Consider the following 13,136-nt stretch of genomic DNA (forward strand, 5'->3'; position numbering starts at 1 on the left):
GCTCTAAAATATTTCTAGAACTGGGCACCTGGGTGGCTCAGTCGGTTAAGCGTCTGCCTTCGGCTCAGGTCATGATCCCAGGGTCCTGGGATCGAGTCCCATATCCCATGCTGAGCAGGGAGCCTGCTTCTCCCTCTATCTGCTGTTCCCCCTGCTTGTGCTCTCTCCCTGACAAATAAATAAATTAAATCTTTAAAAAATAAAATAAAATACTTCTAGACTTGAGAACTGAATTCACAACAACTGAAGCTCATCTGTGACTTATAATACCACTCCCTGCATGTTAATTAACAAGTTAGTACCATGATCTTCTGTCACCTCTTGTTAAATATATAAACAAGAATAAACACAAAGAGAAACCAAAGACAGTCAAAGGATTTTCCAAAAGGTAACACCGGATTTTTTTTTTTTTTTAAACCAGGAATGACAAATGAGATTTGATTGCCAAAAACTAAGTGTGGTTGAATAACACGCATAGGAAGAATACCTTTTTTATCTTTCGTACCAGGGTGAGGGATATGGCCAGTCTATACCCTTCTAAGCAAAGATCTTCCCGCTCTTGGTGGGGTACTTGCAGCCTAACCTCCTTAAATCAGCCCAAGAGAATTCTAGAATCTCCCAACAACATGAACCATTAATAGAAACCACAGCATTTTGCTCCCTTTATGTTAAAGCACCATCACCTTACTGCCTTTCATTCCGAATTTCAAAACACGGCATTACGCAGAGGATGGCATGTGTCTTCTGTGGTTGCACCTGGCACTGAGAAAAAACACAGCAATGACAGCCCCTGACATTCGGAAGCCTGCCTTACACAGGCTACTCCCCTACGAGACATAAATCAACTCACAGAACACCACTGCAGCTCACGTCACTCTAAGATCATGAGAGAGTGAGGGCAAAATAAGGCCCTTCCGTAATTCTGTCCAAGCAGAGACAAAAAACAAAGTCAGTGTGTCACTCAGAAAACACCAAACATCTCCCCACTTGGCTAAGCTGGACTGACTGCTACTTATTAGTCAAGGGCAACTTTACCCTTGTTTTAACCTCCCCTCTCCATAGATAAGATTGATTGATTCCCAACTATAGAACTGGCCCTGCTTTCTTGTAGCATCTGACCGAGAACAAACCCCCGCCCTTTTTTAGATTCCCCACCCCCTGCAAATTCCCGACCCCGAATCCCAATCCTATTACAGGTTCTTTCTTTTTTTTCTTTTTTAAAAGACTTTATTTATTTGAGAGAGAGACAGAGCCAGTGAGAGAGAGCACGAGCAGCGGGCAGGGTGTGGGGGGCGCAGAAGGACCAGCAGGCTCCCCGTTGAGCGGGGAACCCGATGCTTGGGGGGGGCTGGATCCCAGAACCCCAAGATCGTGACCTGAGCTGAAGGCAGACGCTTACCCGACTGAGCCACCCAGGCTCCCCTAACAGGTTCTTTCCAATACCCTTTTACTGAATGAAAAGCTCCATCATTCCCTAAGAGGTATGCTCTCCCTCTCTGCAGCGGGCAATAAGTCCAAGCTAACTACAGGGGCATTTGTTTCCCTCATAAACAACGGAAATTTATTTCTTATGGTTCCGGAGACTAGAAGTCAGAGATGGGGGTGGCAGCACGGTGGGACTCGGGGGAGAGCTCTCTTCTGAGTTGGAGACTGCTGACCTCTCGCTATATCCTAACACGGCAGAGAGTACAGCTACAGGTGCGTTCCTGACGGTCCGTTAGGATGTCCATAATCCTTTAATGCCAATCACAGAATGAGTCTGGAAGGCAATTAATGATTGATGCAGTGACTCATCTAATAGTTCGATACTCCCTGCCAATTCACCTAGCTGTGACTTTGCGCTGCTCAATCCCTTAAGAACTCAGATAGTATGGACTCTGCTTTATACATTACAAACACGCTTAGATTTGGTCAACTTAGGTATTAAAAAAGAAAGAAGAGGGACACCTGGGTGGCTCAGTTGGTGAAGCGTTTGCCTTTGGCTCAGGTCATGATCCCAGGGTCCTGGGATCGAGTCCCGCATTGGGCTCCCTGCTCAGCAGGGAGTCTGCTTCTCCCTCTGCCTGCTGCTCTCCCTGCTTGTGCTCTCTCTCTCTGACAAATAAATAAATCTTAAAAAAAAAAAAAAAGAAGAGAAAACTCCATATTATACTAATGATCAAATGCTACAAAATAAAAATTATGCTAACTTTGACCAAAAAGATTATAATAGCCTCTGTGACTGAGCCTTACTATATGCAAATATTATACTAAGTGCTTCATACACTTTAGCTCCTCTAAAACTCAATAAATATGCAGTATCTAAGAGTAACAGAATGCCCAAGTAAAAGTGGCTTAAAAAATGTAGAAAATGTATTATTCATGGTGTTCACAGCGCTCCCTGATGTTCTTGGCTCGAGGATATCAAGGACTGCTTTGCTTTCTGTCTTTTCTGGAGCTCTCCTCAGTGTGTCAATGGGACCCCTCTTTGGACCACAAGCTGGCTACAGTAGCATTGGGCTTTGCACCGCATGGAATGAAAGGGGAGGGGCAGAAGGAGAGGGAGAGAGAGAATCCCAAGCAGGCTCCATGCCCAGCGTGGAGCCCAACACAGGGCTCAATCCCACCACCCTGAGATCATGGTCTGAGCTGAAATCAAGAGTCAGACACTTGACCAGCTGAGCCACCCAAGTGTGCCCCTCGCTTTAATTTGCATTAGAGAAGAACTGTTCCTCCCACTGAGTCGCGTTGGTCAGGATTTGGTCATGTGCCCAGACGCTAGTTGCAAGGGGGCCATTGAGAAGAGGAATATCTAGAGTTTTCAGCCTCAGTTAATCGGAGGTGGGCTCCATCAGCAAGGGAGAGAGAGGTAGCAGCTCTCAGGTAGGAAGGGGCAGCATTGTTCACAGGTGTTGTAATTACCTCCAGTTTATAGAAGAGTTAAGTTCAAGCTTCAGGAGGTGAAGTGATGGACCCACAGCTACCCGGATAGAACATGCATTGCCAGAATTCGAATCTAGCTCTGTAGCATTTCAAAGCCCTCATTCTTTACGGGCTGGGACGCCATGTCAGACAGACCCAGGTCTGTTGCTCAACTTTGCGTCTTTTCGTTGGTGACTTCGTACTACGATTACGGTCCTGACCTACTCCATTGGCTGTGGTGAAGAGTAAGTAGATAACGTGCGAAGTGCTGAGCACAGCGCCTGGCCCTGTGATCACCATCGTCTTCATCATCAGTCGGCAGCATTATTACCGAAGTGCACCGAGGATACCACCCCACCGGGTGAAATTTCTAGGTGGTTGTTCAAAGTCCAGGAGGTCCTCCTCCGTCTTCCACAGGACCTGGTACGTGGCATTTACTCTGTTACTGTGGCCATACATCTCCTTGGCTTGTGTCTTTCACTCATATGAACACTCCTTGAGAACAAAGACCACACCTTACTTATCTTTCTATTTTCAGCCTCTTGCACAATGTTTGGTGTGTGGTATGTGCTCCATAAAAGATTTTGAATGGTGGTGAGGGTAGGAATGCTCTGTATTACAACAACTGGAAACTAGGAGTCCTATTTCTCAACCTTAGAAAAATCATCACTTCCCAGAAAAATATGTGATTGCAAATATCTTACACAGGGACGTCTAAATGACAGGCTCAGCACTGAATGAAACTGCATATGTTCGGAGAAAACAATTTTGTGAAGATTTTGTTTATTTATTTGAGAGAGAGAGCATGAATGGGGAGGAGAGAGAGAAGCAGGCTCCCTGACAGCAAGGAGCCCGATGCAGGGCTCGATCCCAGGATCCTGAGATCATAACCTGAGCTGATGGCAGACGCTTAACCAACTGAGTCACCCAGGGGCCCTTTTTTTTTAATTCAGAGAATTTTTTATCCTCCTGAATTCATAAACGGAAAGGCTACTATTATACAAATCTTCTTTCATTTCAAACCTTGATGTATGTTCATTGATTAAAATTTATAGTGGTACGTCAACAAAATTTCAGCTCAAAGCGGTCTTTCAAGTGTCCAGAAAAAAAAGCCATGTGTATGATACATTTGACGTTCTTAGAAAAATTAGGAAGAACATTTAAACACTCAGCAATAAAATACTTGGGGACGAAGAGGAAAACGCATTCTAGAACTATTTCAGATAAAACCAAACTTAAGAGAGACGTTCATTTCTGAAAGTTGCCTTCCAGTTCTCCCGTTTCCCTGTATCTGAGGATAGTAACGGTAATTCCTCAGCACAGGTGAGGAGCCCACAGCTGACAACACTCACCCTGAGAGCGCGGAGACGCGCTGTGGGAAGCAGATGCCGCTCTGCGTGCAATAGGTATTTCAGAGGTAGGGAAAATGCGGCAGCCATATTGGCGTCCTCCCTGGCTCATGTTCCACCTCGAAAGCACAGCATTAGCCTTTTTCTCTTCTTGCTGATTTGTGGATGGTTAAAACTGTCTTTGGACAGTAAAACTCTAACAATCATTGATTTTTCTTTCTTTGTTGTTTTGTTTTGTAAGAAATACACAGGCAGGCTACCGGCAAATAAAATCGTCTCAGGGTTCCTCTTCCTTTTAATAATGCACGTTTACTTTTACTACGGTGTTTCCTGAACAAATGGTTTCCTGTCAGCCACCATATTTAAAGCGATGATTCGTATGTGGCAGCCATTAATGAATGGCACCATGATCTCAATAAGAGTTCCTTCAGGAAGGGCAGGTATGTCATAAATAAAATGGAGGGACATTGAGCACTTTGTAGGCTGCTGTGACTTCAGAAACTATTTTTCAATCACCAATATGCCTCCCATGACTGTTATCAACCACAACCTTGTTACGCAAGCAAATTGTTACGATTTCCATGAACAATGCCATCACGTATAAAAGTATACTGCCTCTTGTAGAAAAGTTGGAAAATACAACAAAACACCAAGAAAAAAGATTAAAATTACCCACCATCCAACCTTGTAGGTGGCTCATGCTAACATTTTGGTTTACTAAACTCTTGTCTTTTTTCAAAGTATATATAATATATACACCATCAACTTCTGCCCCCCCCCCCCCGCCCCCAGTCAACTTTTTAAAGCCAATTAGAGCCATACTAAATATACTTTGGCTTTTTGCTTTTTCACTTAAAATTATAACTGGGGTTTTTATGTTAATAAATATTTATGAGAAGAAAAAATTTTGAATCGCGCAATGGTACTTCAAGATAAGAATTACCATAATTTAGTCAAACATCTACTGCTGTGCCTTTACATAATTTCCAATTTTTGTTATCATAAAAATACTATAATAAGTGTTTTTACACTTAGTATATACAACGTTTCCTATAGATCTATAATTATTTACTTGCTTTGGAACACAATTATTAGAATGGGAATTTTTAAGTTTTTTAATACACATATATTTTTTTATTTTTTATCCATTTTTTTTTAGAGAGAGAGAGAGTGAGCTGGGGGGAGAGGAGAAGGGAAAGAGAATCTTCAGCAGGCTTCATGCTCAGTGCTGAGCTCAACACAGGGCTTGATCTCACGACCCTGAGATCGTAACCTGAGACAAAATCAAGAGTTGGACGCATAACCCACTGAGCCACCCAGGCACCTCTTAGTACATATTTTTAAATTTAAAATGATTACTATTAATTTTAGAGATACAATCACAAAAAACAGATTTGAAAAGTTTTTCCCAAGTCCTAAGGTAAAAATTTTTGGTGCACTAGTTCAAGACCTACTTTAAACTCTGACACACGCGATGCATACAGAACCTTGGCATTTTTGTTAAAAGCTCCCAGGATGGTACATCCATGTTGCCCTTTGGCATAAGATGTTCTTCAAGGGGAAGACACACATCTTCAACATATCACATCTCCATAAACTAAGCTGTAAATGTAATGTGGTCCTCATAAAAGTAACAAAAGGATTTTTGCAGGATTATAAGCATATTTTAAGATTAATCTATTAAAATTAATGTTTCACACTCCCAGGAAAGAGTAAACATCGCAAGTAGAGGAGAAGAAAATTCTGAAAATGAAGAGCAGTGAGGGTGGATTAGCTTTCTCAGATGTTAAAGCATATTTTAAAGTGACAATAATTAAAACAGTGTGATGGGTATACATGAATAACTTGACAGATTAACAGCAAACACTGTGGAGTCTAGGAATAGGCCCAAATACATCTAGGAGCACTCAATAGGTGAAGGGATGGCATTTAAAACTATCGGAGAAGGTGGGGCGCTTGGCTGGCTCAGTGGGTGGAGCGTGCGACTCTTGACCTCCGGGTTGCAGGTTCAAGCCCCATGGTGGGTGCAGAGATGACTTACAAACAAAATATTTAAAAAATGAATAATCAAAATAAATAAAACTACCAGGGAAAGATGGTCACAAAAGATGTAACTGGAGTAAAGGTTATTACAGCAACATTTCACACATTACACCAAAATAAATTCCACAAGGGTCAAAGACTTCAATGTGAATGATAAACCCATAAAGGGACTAGGAGAAACCAGATGATAATGTTATTTTATTTATTTAATTTTTAAAGATTTAATTTTAAGTAATCTCTACACCCAATGTGGGGCTCAAACTTAAAACCCCCAGATCAAGAGTCACATGCTTTTCCAACCGAGCCAGGCTGGAGCCCAAGGAAGATAATTTCAATAATCTTCACATGGGGAAGTTCTTCCTAAGAATGAAAACAAACAAACAAACAAACAAACAAACAAAAAAACCCTAGGTAAAGAAAACTCAGGGAAAAAAATAAAGGAATAAATAAAGGAAAAAAGTGATAAATTCTATTACTTACAAATAAAAAGTGTTTACATGGGGAAAAAACTACCCTAAGCAAAGTCAAAACCTACACTGAGAAAAATTTTTTCAACTTCAATCACAGACAAGGGCTAATTTATCCAACCCATGAAGAGCTTCTATAAATCGGTATGAAAGGCCAATAATCCAATAGAAACTTGGGCAAAGGGTGTATACAGATGGTTCACAAAAAAGGGATTGCCCAGACTCTTACACATGAAAAGATGTTTAACCACACCTTTTTAAAAAAGTACAATTAACACTTCAATAAGATCGTATTTTTTGAGATGCTATTTTGTTTTTACCTATTAGAGTGGCAAAGATCGAAAAGTTTGTTGACCTTCTCAGAAGGACCTGGGGAAACACACCCTCTCATATAATGCTGGTGGAAATATAGATGATGCAGTCTTGTGAAGAGCTCTTTGGCAGCATCTATAAAGATTTCACGTGCACATGCTCATTAACTCAATGAGCCTACTACTAGGCTTTTTATCTTACCGATATACCCATCCATACACGTGCAAAATTTCGTATGTATAAGCTTGTCATAGCGTCAGAATAGCTAGAGACTGGAAACAATCTAAAAGCTCATAAATAGGGACTGGCTAAAATCAATTCTGATACACTGAAACAATGAAATATTAGACAGTCGATAAAAAGAGCGAAATGCGGAAGCTCTTCCTGGATCGATATGGGATGGCTTCTGAGATGGACTGACTGATAGGTATGGACTGAAAAATGTGTAATATACGTAGATATGTACACGTGTTGATGGTGTACGCACAGCGTCTCTGATTAGTTGGGTCGGGAATGGCAACTCGATTGCTTCACACTACTGTTTGAATTTCGAAGCATTCGAATGTATTATCTACTTTAAAAATTAAATGGAACTAAAGTAAACTTTTTAAGTCGAGCAGGTCTTTGTGACCACAGAAAATAGCTTGGGTCCTAACGAGGCAGCCCAAGAAGGAATAAAGGAACTATCTCGGCAAGAGGAAAATGACCAGGACCCATTGTTCCCCTAAGTCCCCAACTGTCAGGCAGGCTGAGTGATCCGCTCCCCATGTCAACCGTGTCGCAGGGCAATGACCAGCGCCTGAATGTCCCTGGCAGCTGAGAGCAGGGGTAGGGTTGCCCTCACTTTCTTCTCCTGGTCACTAGCTCTGGAGAACCTACTAGAGCACACACTTAGCCTGACCCGTGCACGAACGGCTGGGAGCCTTCCAGACCTTTAGCAAATACAAAATCCAGTGAAACAAAGAAAGTATTAGAGCCCCCGGGGTCAGCGACTACTGATCCTTCTGTCACCTCCCGCTTGAGAGCACGGCCCCGTAGCTCTCTGTCTTGGCTCTGCTCCAATGAATGGATGTCGGGACTGCATCAGCCACCAGACGTGGCAGCACAGATGAGGCCCACAACGGGGGAGGGGGGCTCATCTTGACATCTTTTTTTTTTTTTTTAAGATAAAAGCAATAAATCTGTTCTTGTTTAAGTGGCAGATGGATTGTTCCTTGGCTTTTGGCAAACTTTTCAGAGAAAAGTGAACCCATATGGTCTGGAGGGGAAAAAAAAAAAATAGGGCAACAACGAAGATCTGGCTGTCACTGCTTCGCTAATCACTTAGCAGTCGGCCAGAAGTCACGGGCCGGATCGGGAGGAAAGTGACTTCCTGGAAAGCCGCACCCACCCTGTCTTCAGCCCTTCGCCTGGGTTGACTCATTTACCTTTCACAGCAGCCCTAAGACGTGAACTTAGGTAACGTGGCCTCACAGGGTGCCCTGTCATCAAAACGTATGGCATCCTAGGTCAAAGGAATTCTATCTATAGTATCATCTACTCATGAAAAATAATTTGTGTTACAACTAGCCCCTCCTGAAACTCACAGGTCATAGCGTATGTGAACGTCTGTATTTGTTCCCTTAGTCAAAGTTTCGTGACGCTGTGAAACCACCTTGTCTTCCTAAAGGTACACAGAAATGACCCACGGCTCTGTGTATCCAGGAGCACTGCAACGATGATGTTCCTGAAATAAAGGCAATGTCCACTCACCCAGCTCCGCTCGTTCTTCTTCCTCCCTCTACATTAGTGTTTCATCTACCATCGGCAACCTCTAGTGCGCGCGAAGAAAGCAAGTTTAAGACAAAGCAAAACGAAACAGGGGTCCTAAGCAAAACTGAGGACACAGTTTCAGCCGAATGAAGACAGAAAACTGAAAACATTAGGAAAGACGGCTCCGCGGCGTCAGGACACGCATTTCCTGACTCCCAGTCGTGAGTTATTCACAGCAGGCAAAGACGGCTAAAAATAGGGCAACCTCACCACACACAGACACCAGGGTTTAACTTAGAAATTGCTATGTTGTTTTTTTTTTTTTTTCTTGCACCACTGACCTCTCCTAAGATTCTCCACCGCGAGAAAGCAGGCAGATCCACTGAGAAAGAGCATTACGGAGCCTAAAAACCACCAGGCTTAGGAGCCAGACCGTGGGATGTTCTAATGACTCCATCATCTCCCAGCCTGTGATCCTGGGGCTTAGGACTCATGTCTCCAGCTTCGGTTTCCTGGGACTCATAGGGCACACGATCAGACTAAGCATCTAGAAACCACGGAATATTACACATGATGTAAAGTTCGGTGCCCGACACAGGAGGTGATAAAAAATGAAACCTATTATTACCAGCAGATATTTTTCTAAATTATCTGTCAACACTTTCTCTCTTTTTTTTTTCGTTCCTCAAATCGTTGTATGTGTAAAGACATTCCTACAGCACTGAACATGACTGCAAGTGTGGGCTAACAAAAAAAAAATGATTAGCTATTTCAAACATAGAGAAAAACACAGAAAATAACATACCATCACCTATGTGTGTATCCATTAAGAAAGAGTGCCGTCTTGCCTTGTGTGTTTTAACACCTCATATAAACGGTTATCAGATGGCCCATATTATTTTATAGCTGGATGCACCCTCCCCAGCGTTGTGACTTGGGGACTTCACACATGTTGATAGATGCAGCTTTGTTAAGTTATTTTAAATGCTCTAGTCCATTGTAAGTACCTACCATAATGGATTTCTGAATTCTCCCACTGCTGGAGATTTAAATTGCTTCCAGTCTTTCACTAGCACAAAGAATGTTGCAACAGACGTCCTCCTTATACGTGCTTCTTTCAACACCTGCCGGAGACTTTCTCTAGAGTACAACGCCACAGCTCCAGGGGCAAGGTCACTAGGTTCACGAGATAGCCCCATTTTCAACATCACTCCCTGCTGCCAGACTGTGTTCCAAAGGGCTAGAGCATTTTATTGTTGCAGCTTACGGGGGTGGGGGGTTGTTTGCTTTTCATTCTTTATTGAGCTGTATCTTACACACCATAAAAATCTACCCACGTAAAGCGTACAACTCAGCAGCCTTGGTATATTTGCACAATTGTGCAACCATCACCACAATGTAATTCCAGATTCATGTTTTTATTTATAAGTAGAGTTAGGAAATCTGTAAAGCTGGTTACGCATCCTGGCCAACCGTGGCCACAAAAATCCCCTGGGAGGAGCTAGTGGGTCGAGATTTCCTTGTTTTAAACCTGTGGTTTGAGGAGATAGCTGGCAGGGATGTTCCTAATTAGATTATGGGGGAGAAAAAAAAAAACCCTCTTTAAATGCAGGTTCCTGTTGTCTGCTAAAAAAGCATTCCTATTTATTCACCTCGAGTAAAGTGACTCAGAGCTAACTCTATTTGAAGACAAGGAGAAGAGTACGATTCCAAATGAAGGCGTTATTCACCACCCCCGACCCCCCCCCCCCCAACAATTCTTGCTCATGCCAGGAAGGGAAGGAGGTGTGAACTGAGTATGGATGTTGGAGTAAACAGTTGTGAAAGCTAGTGCACTGGCAAAGAGAGCAACTCTCTCTTATGTCTCCCCACAGCTTCACTCGTGGAGCTTTGGATCAAATAATTTTCCTATGCCTGGAGTTACGCATTAATGGCACATTCAAGCACTCTTTACTCCAACTCATGCTTCACGTATTAACGACGCGGATGGCCAAGCAGGTCTCAGACTACACATTTCTCTAAGAACATTGTTCTCAGGCAGCCACGGAAAGTCCGAAAATGAAAGCTTCTCTCTCCTCGCGGCATCTCGTAGGAAACCTCAGGTTCAAGGACAACATCCATTCTCTCTCACTGGTTCATTCCTGTTCGTCCCTGGCTTAAGGAGGTCCGTTTTCAGATGCTCTGGTTTCACTCCACCAAGCGCTTGGCAGCTTTCTGAAATTTCCTCCTTGCCCTTCTGACCTTCCCGCAAGCACAGAGGGACAGTCACGTTCTGGGACGGCCCAGCAGCAGGTGGCGGAAGACCGGGCTACGTGCAGGAGGAGAGCCAGGGACACGGGACCGGCCACCACCCAGGGCAGCTGTGGCCGCGGCTGCTCACACGCCCTGCCTGGGCCAGTCCCAGCCCAGTCCTGGGTCCGCAGACTTGACCTGAAGTCCCAAAGAGCCGGACCCCACCATGAAGTGTGACTTGTGGTCTCTGAACCTGCACGAGACAGTGCCTCTGAACTGGGAACTGGATCTACGCTGAGCCACCCCACATCCACGCAGCTGGGGTCCCAGCTCGGACTTCTCCATGACAGTCAGTGCAAATCACCGTGGCCTCTCTCTTGGGGGGTCTTGCGCGGAGGGAGATGGTTTGGCAACATTTCGTCCGCATGTGAATTTAGTCTTTACTAGTGGAGACGAAGTGATTGGCTGTTTTAGGCTTTCTGGAACGATGTCCAACCTCAGCAACCTGCCCTGGGGTGTCGGAGCCAGCTTCAGTCCCCAAGAGGACGCAAGGAAGCTGTCCTGACTCCTGTCAACCAGTTGTTCGGATCCTCTTCCTACACACCGAGGCCGGAGGCCCTTGGGAGAGGTCGGGGTGCCCTCCAAGGCTCCGTACCAACGAAGACTCAAGTGGGGAACAGCTCTGACCGCAACTGCGAGGCGTTGAGCCCAGACAGCCTCTTGAACTCAGGGTAGAAGTCCTTGGTCAGGACAGGAAGTGGCAAAGCAGAGGCGTGCTTTCCTTGCTCACCCCACCCCCACCCCGGCCACGCTCCACCCACCCCGAGGGAGAGGAGTCTAAGCCTCACCCCGTCCGCCCGCCCGTACTCACAAACCAGGCAAAAATCATCAGGGAGTTCCTGAGCCCCAGAAGGGAGTGGAGCTGAATGGGCGGCCCGCCTCAAATTCAAATGTACAGGAAATGTATCCACCACTAGGGAGTGTTAGGAGCAAGAGAACACGGCAGGCAGGCGGGCGGGCCCTGGGCCCTTCCCCTGAACTGGCTTCGGGGCTGGCACTACCCAACTCTGCTTTCCTGCTCTTCTGGTGGATGGCCCTACTCCCCCCACCCGCTCTGGCCTTGGGGCCCCCACTCCCCCCTCCTGCCCGCACCAGCGTGTCCACAGCCACACTCACCATCAACAGCTCACACACCCCTGCGGTCAGGGGCTCCTCTGGGTTTGGGACGGGATCTGTACTGCATGTGGAGACAAGGCCCACTTTCTTTAAAATCTGTTCCCTGCAAGTTGCCAGGGTGCCTAAAGTAGGGCTGGGGGCAATCTATCTGCACTCTCCCCCCTCCCATCTTACTATAGTAGCAGGGCTAAGGGGGAGGTACTTCTCCTGCACTTCACCTGCGCGTTAGTTAGTTCGTTTCATCCTCAAAATAATCCCACCAGCCAGGTATTCTTAGCTCTGCTTTTGGACGAGGACACTGAGACCGGGAAGGTGAGGGGTCTCGCTTAAGTTCACAATTTATCAAGGGCAAAGGTGGTGTTCAAACCCGAGGGGTCTGACTCCACAGCAGTGGTGTTTTAGGGGGTAGGGGAGGGGAAGAGGAGGAGGGGTCTGCTGGGTGCAGGGGGAGGGAAATTTAAAAGAAATAAAAAAACCGGGGCGCCCGGGGTGGCACCGTCGGTTAAGCGTCTGACTCTTGGTTTCGGCTTAGGTCGTGCTCTCAGGGTTGTGGGATCGAGCCCCGCATTGGGGCATGGAGCCAGCATGGAGTCTGCTTGGGATTCTCTTTCTCCTTCTGCCTCTCCCCCCTGCTGTTTCTCTCTCTCTGAAATAAATAAATCCATCAAAAAAAAAAAAAAAAGTAAAACCAACTAGAAGTCAGACGGCTCTTTATCATCACCACATATAAGCCATTTTCAATAATGCAGCACTGATATACTTTTCCTCACTTGGGTGGCCCGGTCCCACCATCTCCTGAGGCTGAGGCTCCCCCAGCTGTAGAGATGGGGCCTGACACCACAGCAGCCAGGGTACAATGCTGAGGGGGCGCAACTGGGACACTGAGGACAGCAGGACCAAAGGA

At 45.2% G+C, this 13,136-nt stretch overlaps 1 protein-coding gene across 2 annotated transcripts in view; it reads right to left on the reverse strand.

Annotated features, from left to right (window-relative positions):
* Positions 1–13,136, reverse strand: part of FEM1C (fem-1 homolog C) — a 75,123-nt gene that overhangs the window by 40,901 nt on the left and 21,086 nt on the right. The gene's annotated exons all lie outside the window — the stretch shown is intronic.

The sequence above is a fragment of the Ursus arctos genome, unplaced genomic scaffold (assembly GCF_023065955.2).
Source record: "Ursus arctos isolate Adak ecotype North America unplaced genomic scaffold, UrsArc2.0 scaffold_5, whole genome shotgun sequence".
Lineage (NCBI taxonomy): Eukaryota > Metazoa > Chordata > Mammalia > Carnivora > Ursidae > Ursus > Ursus arctos.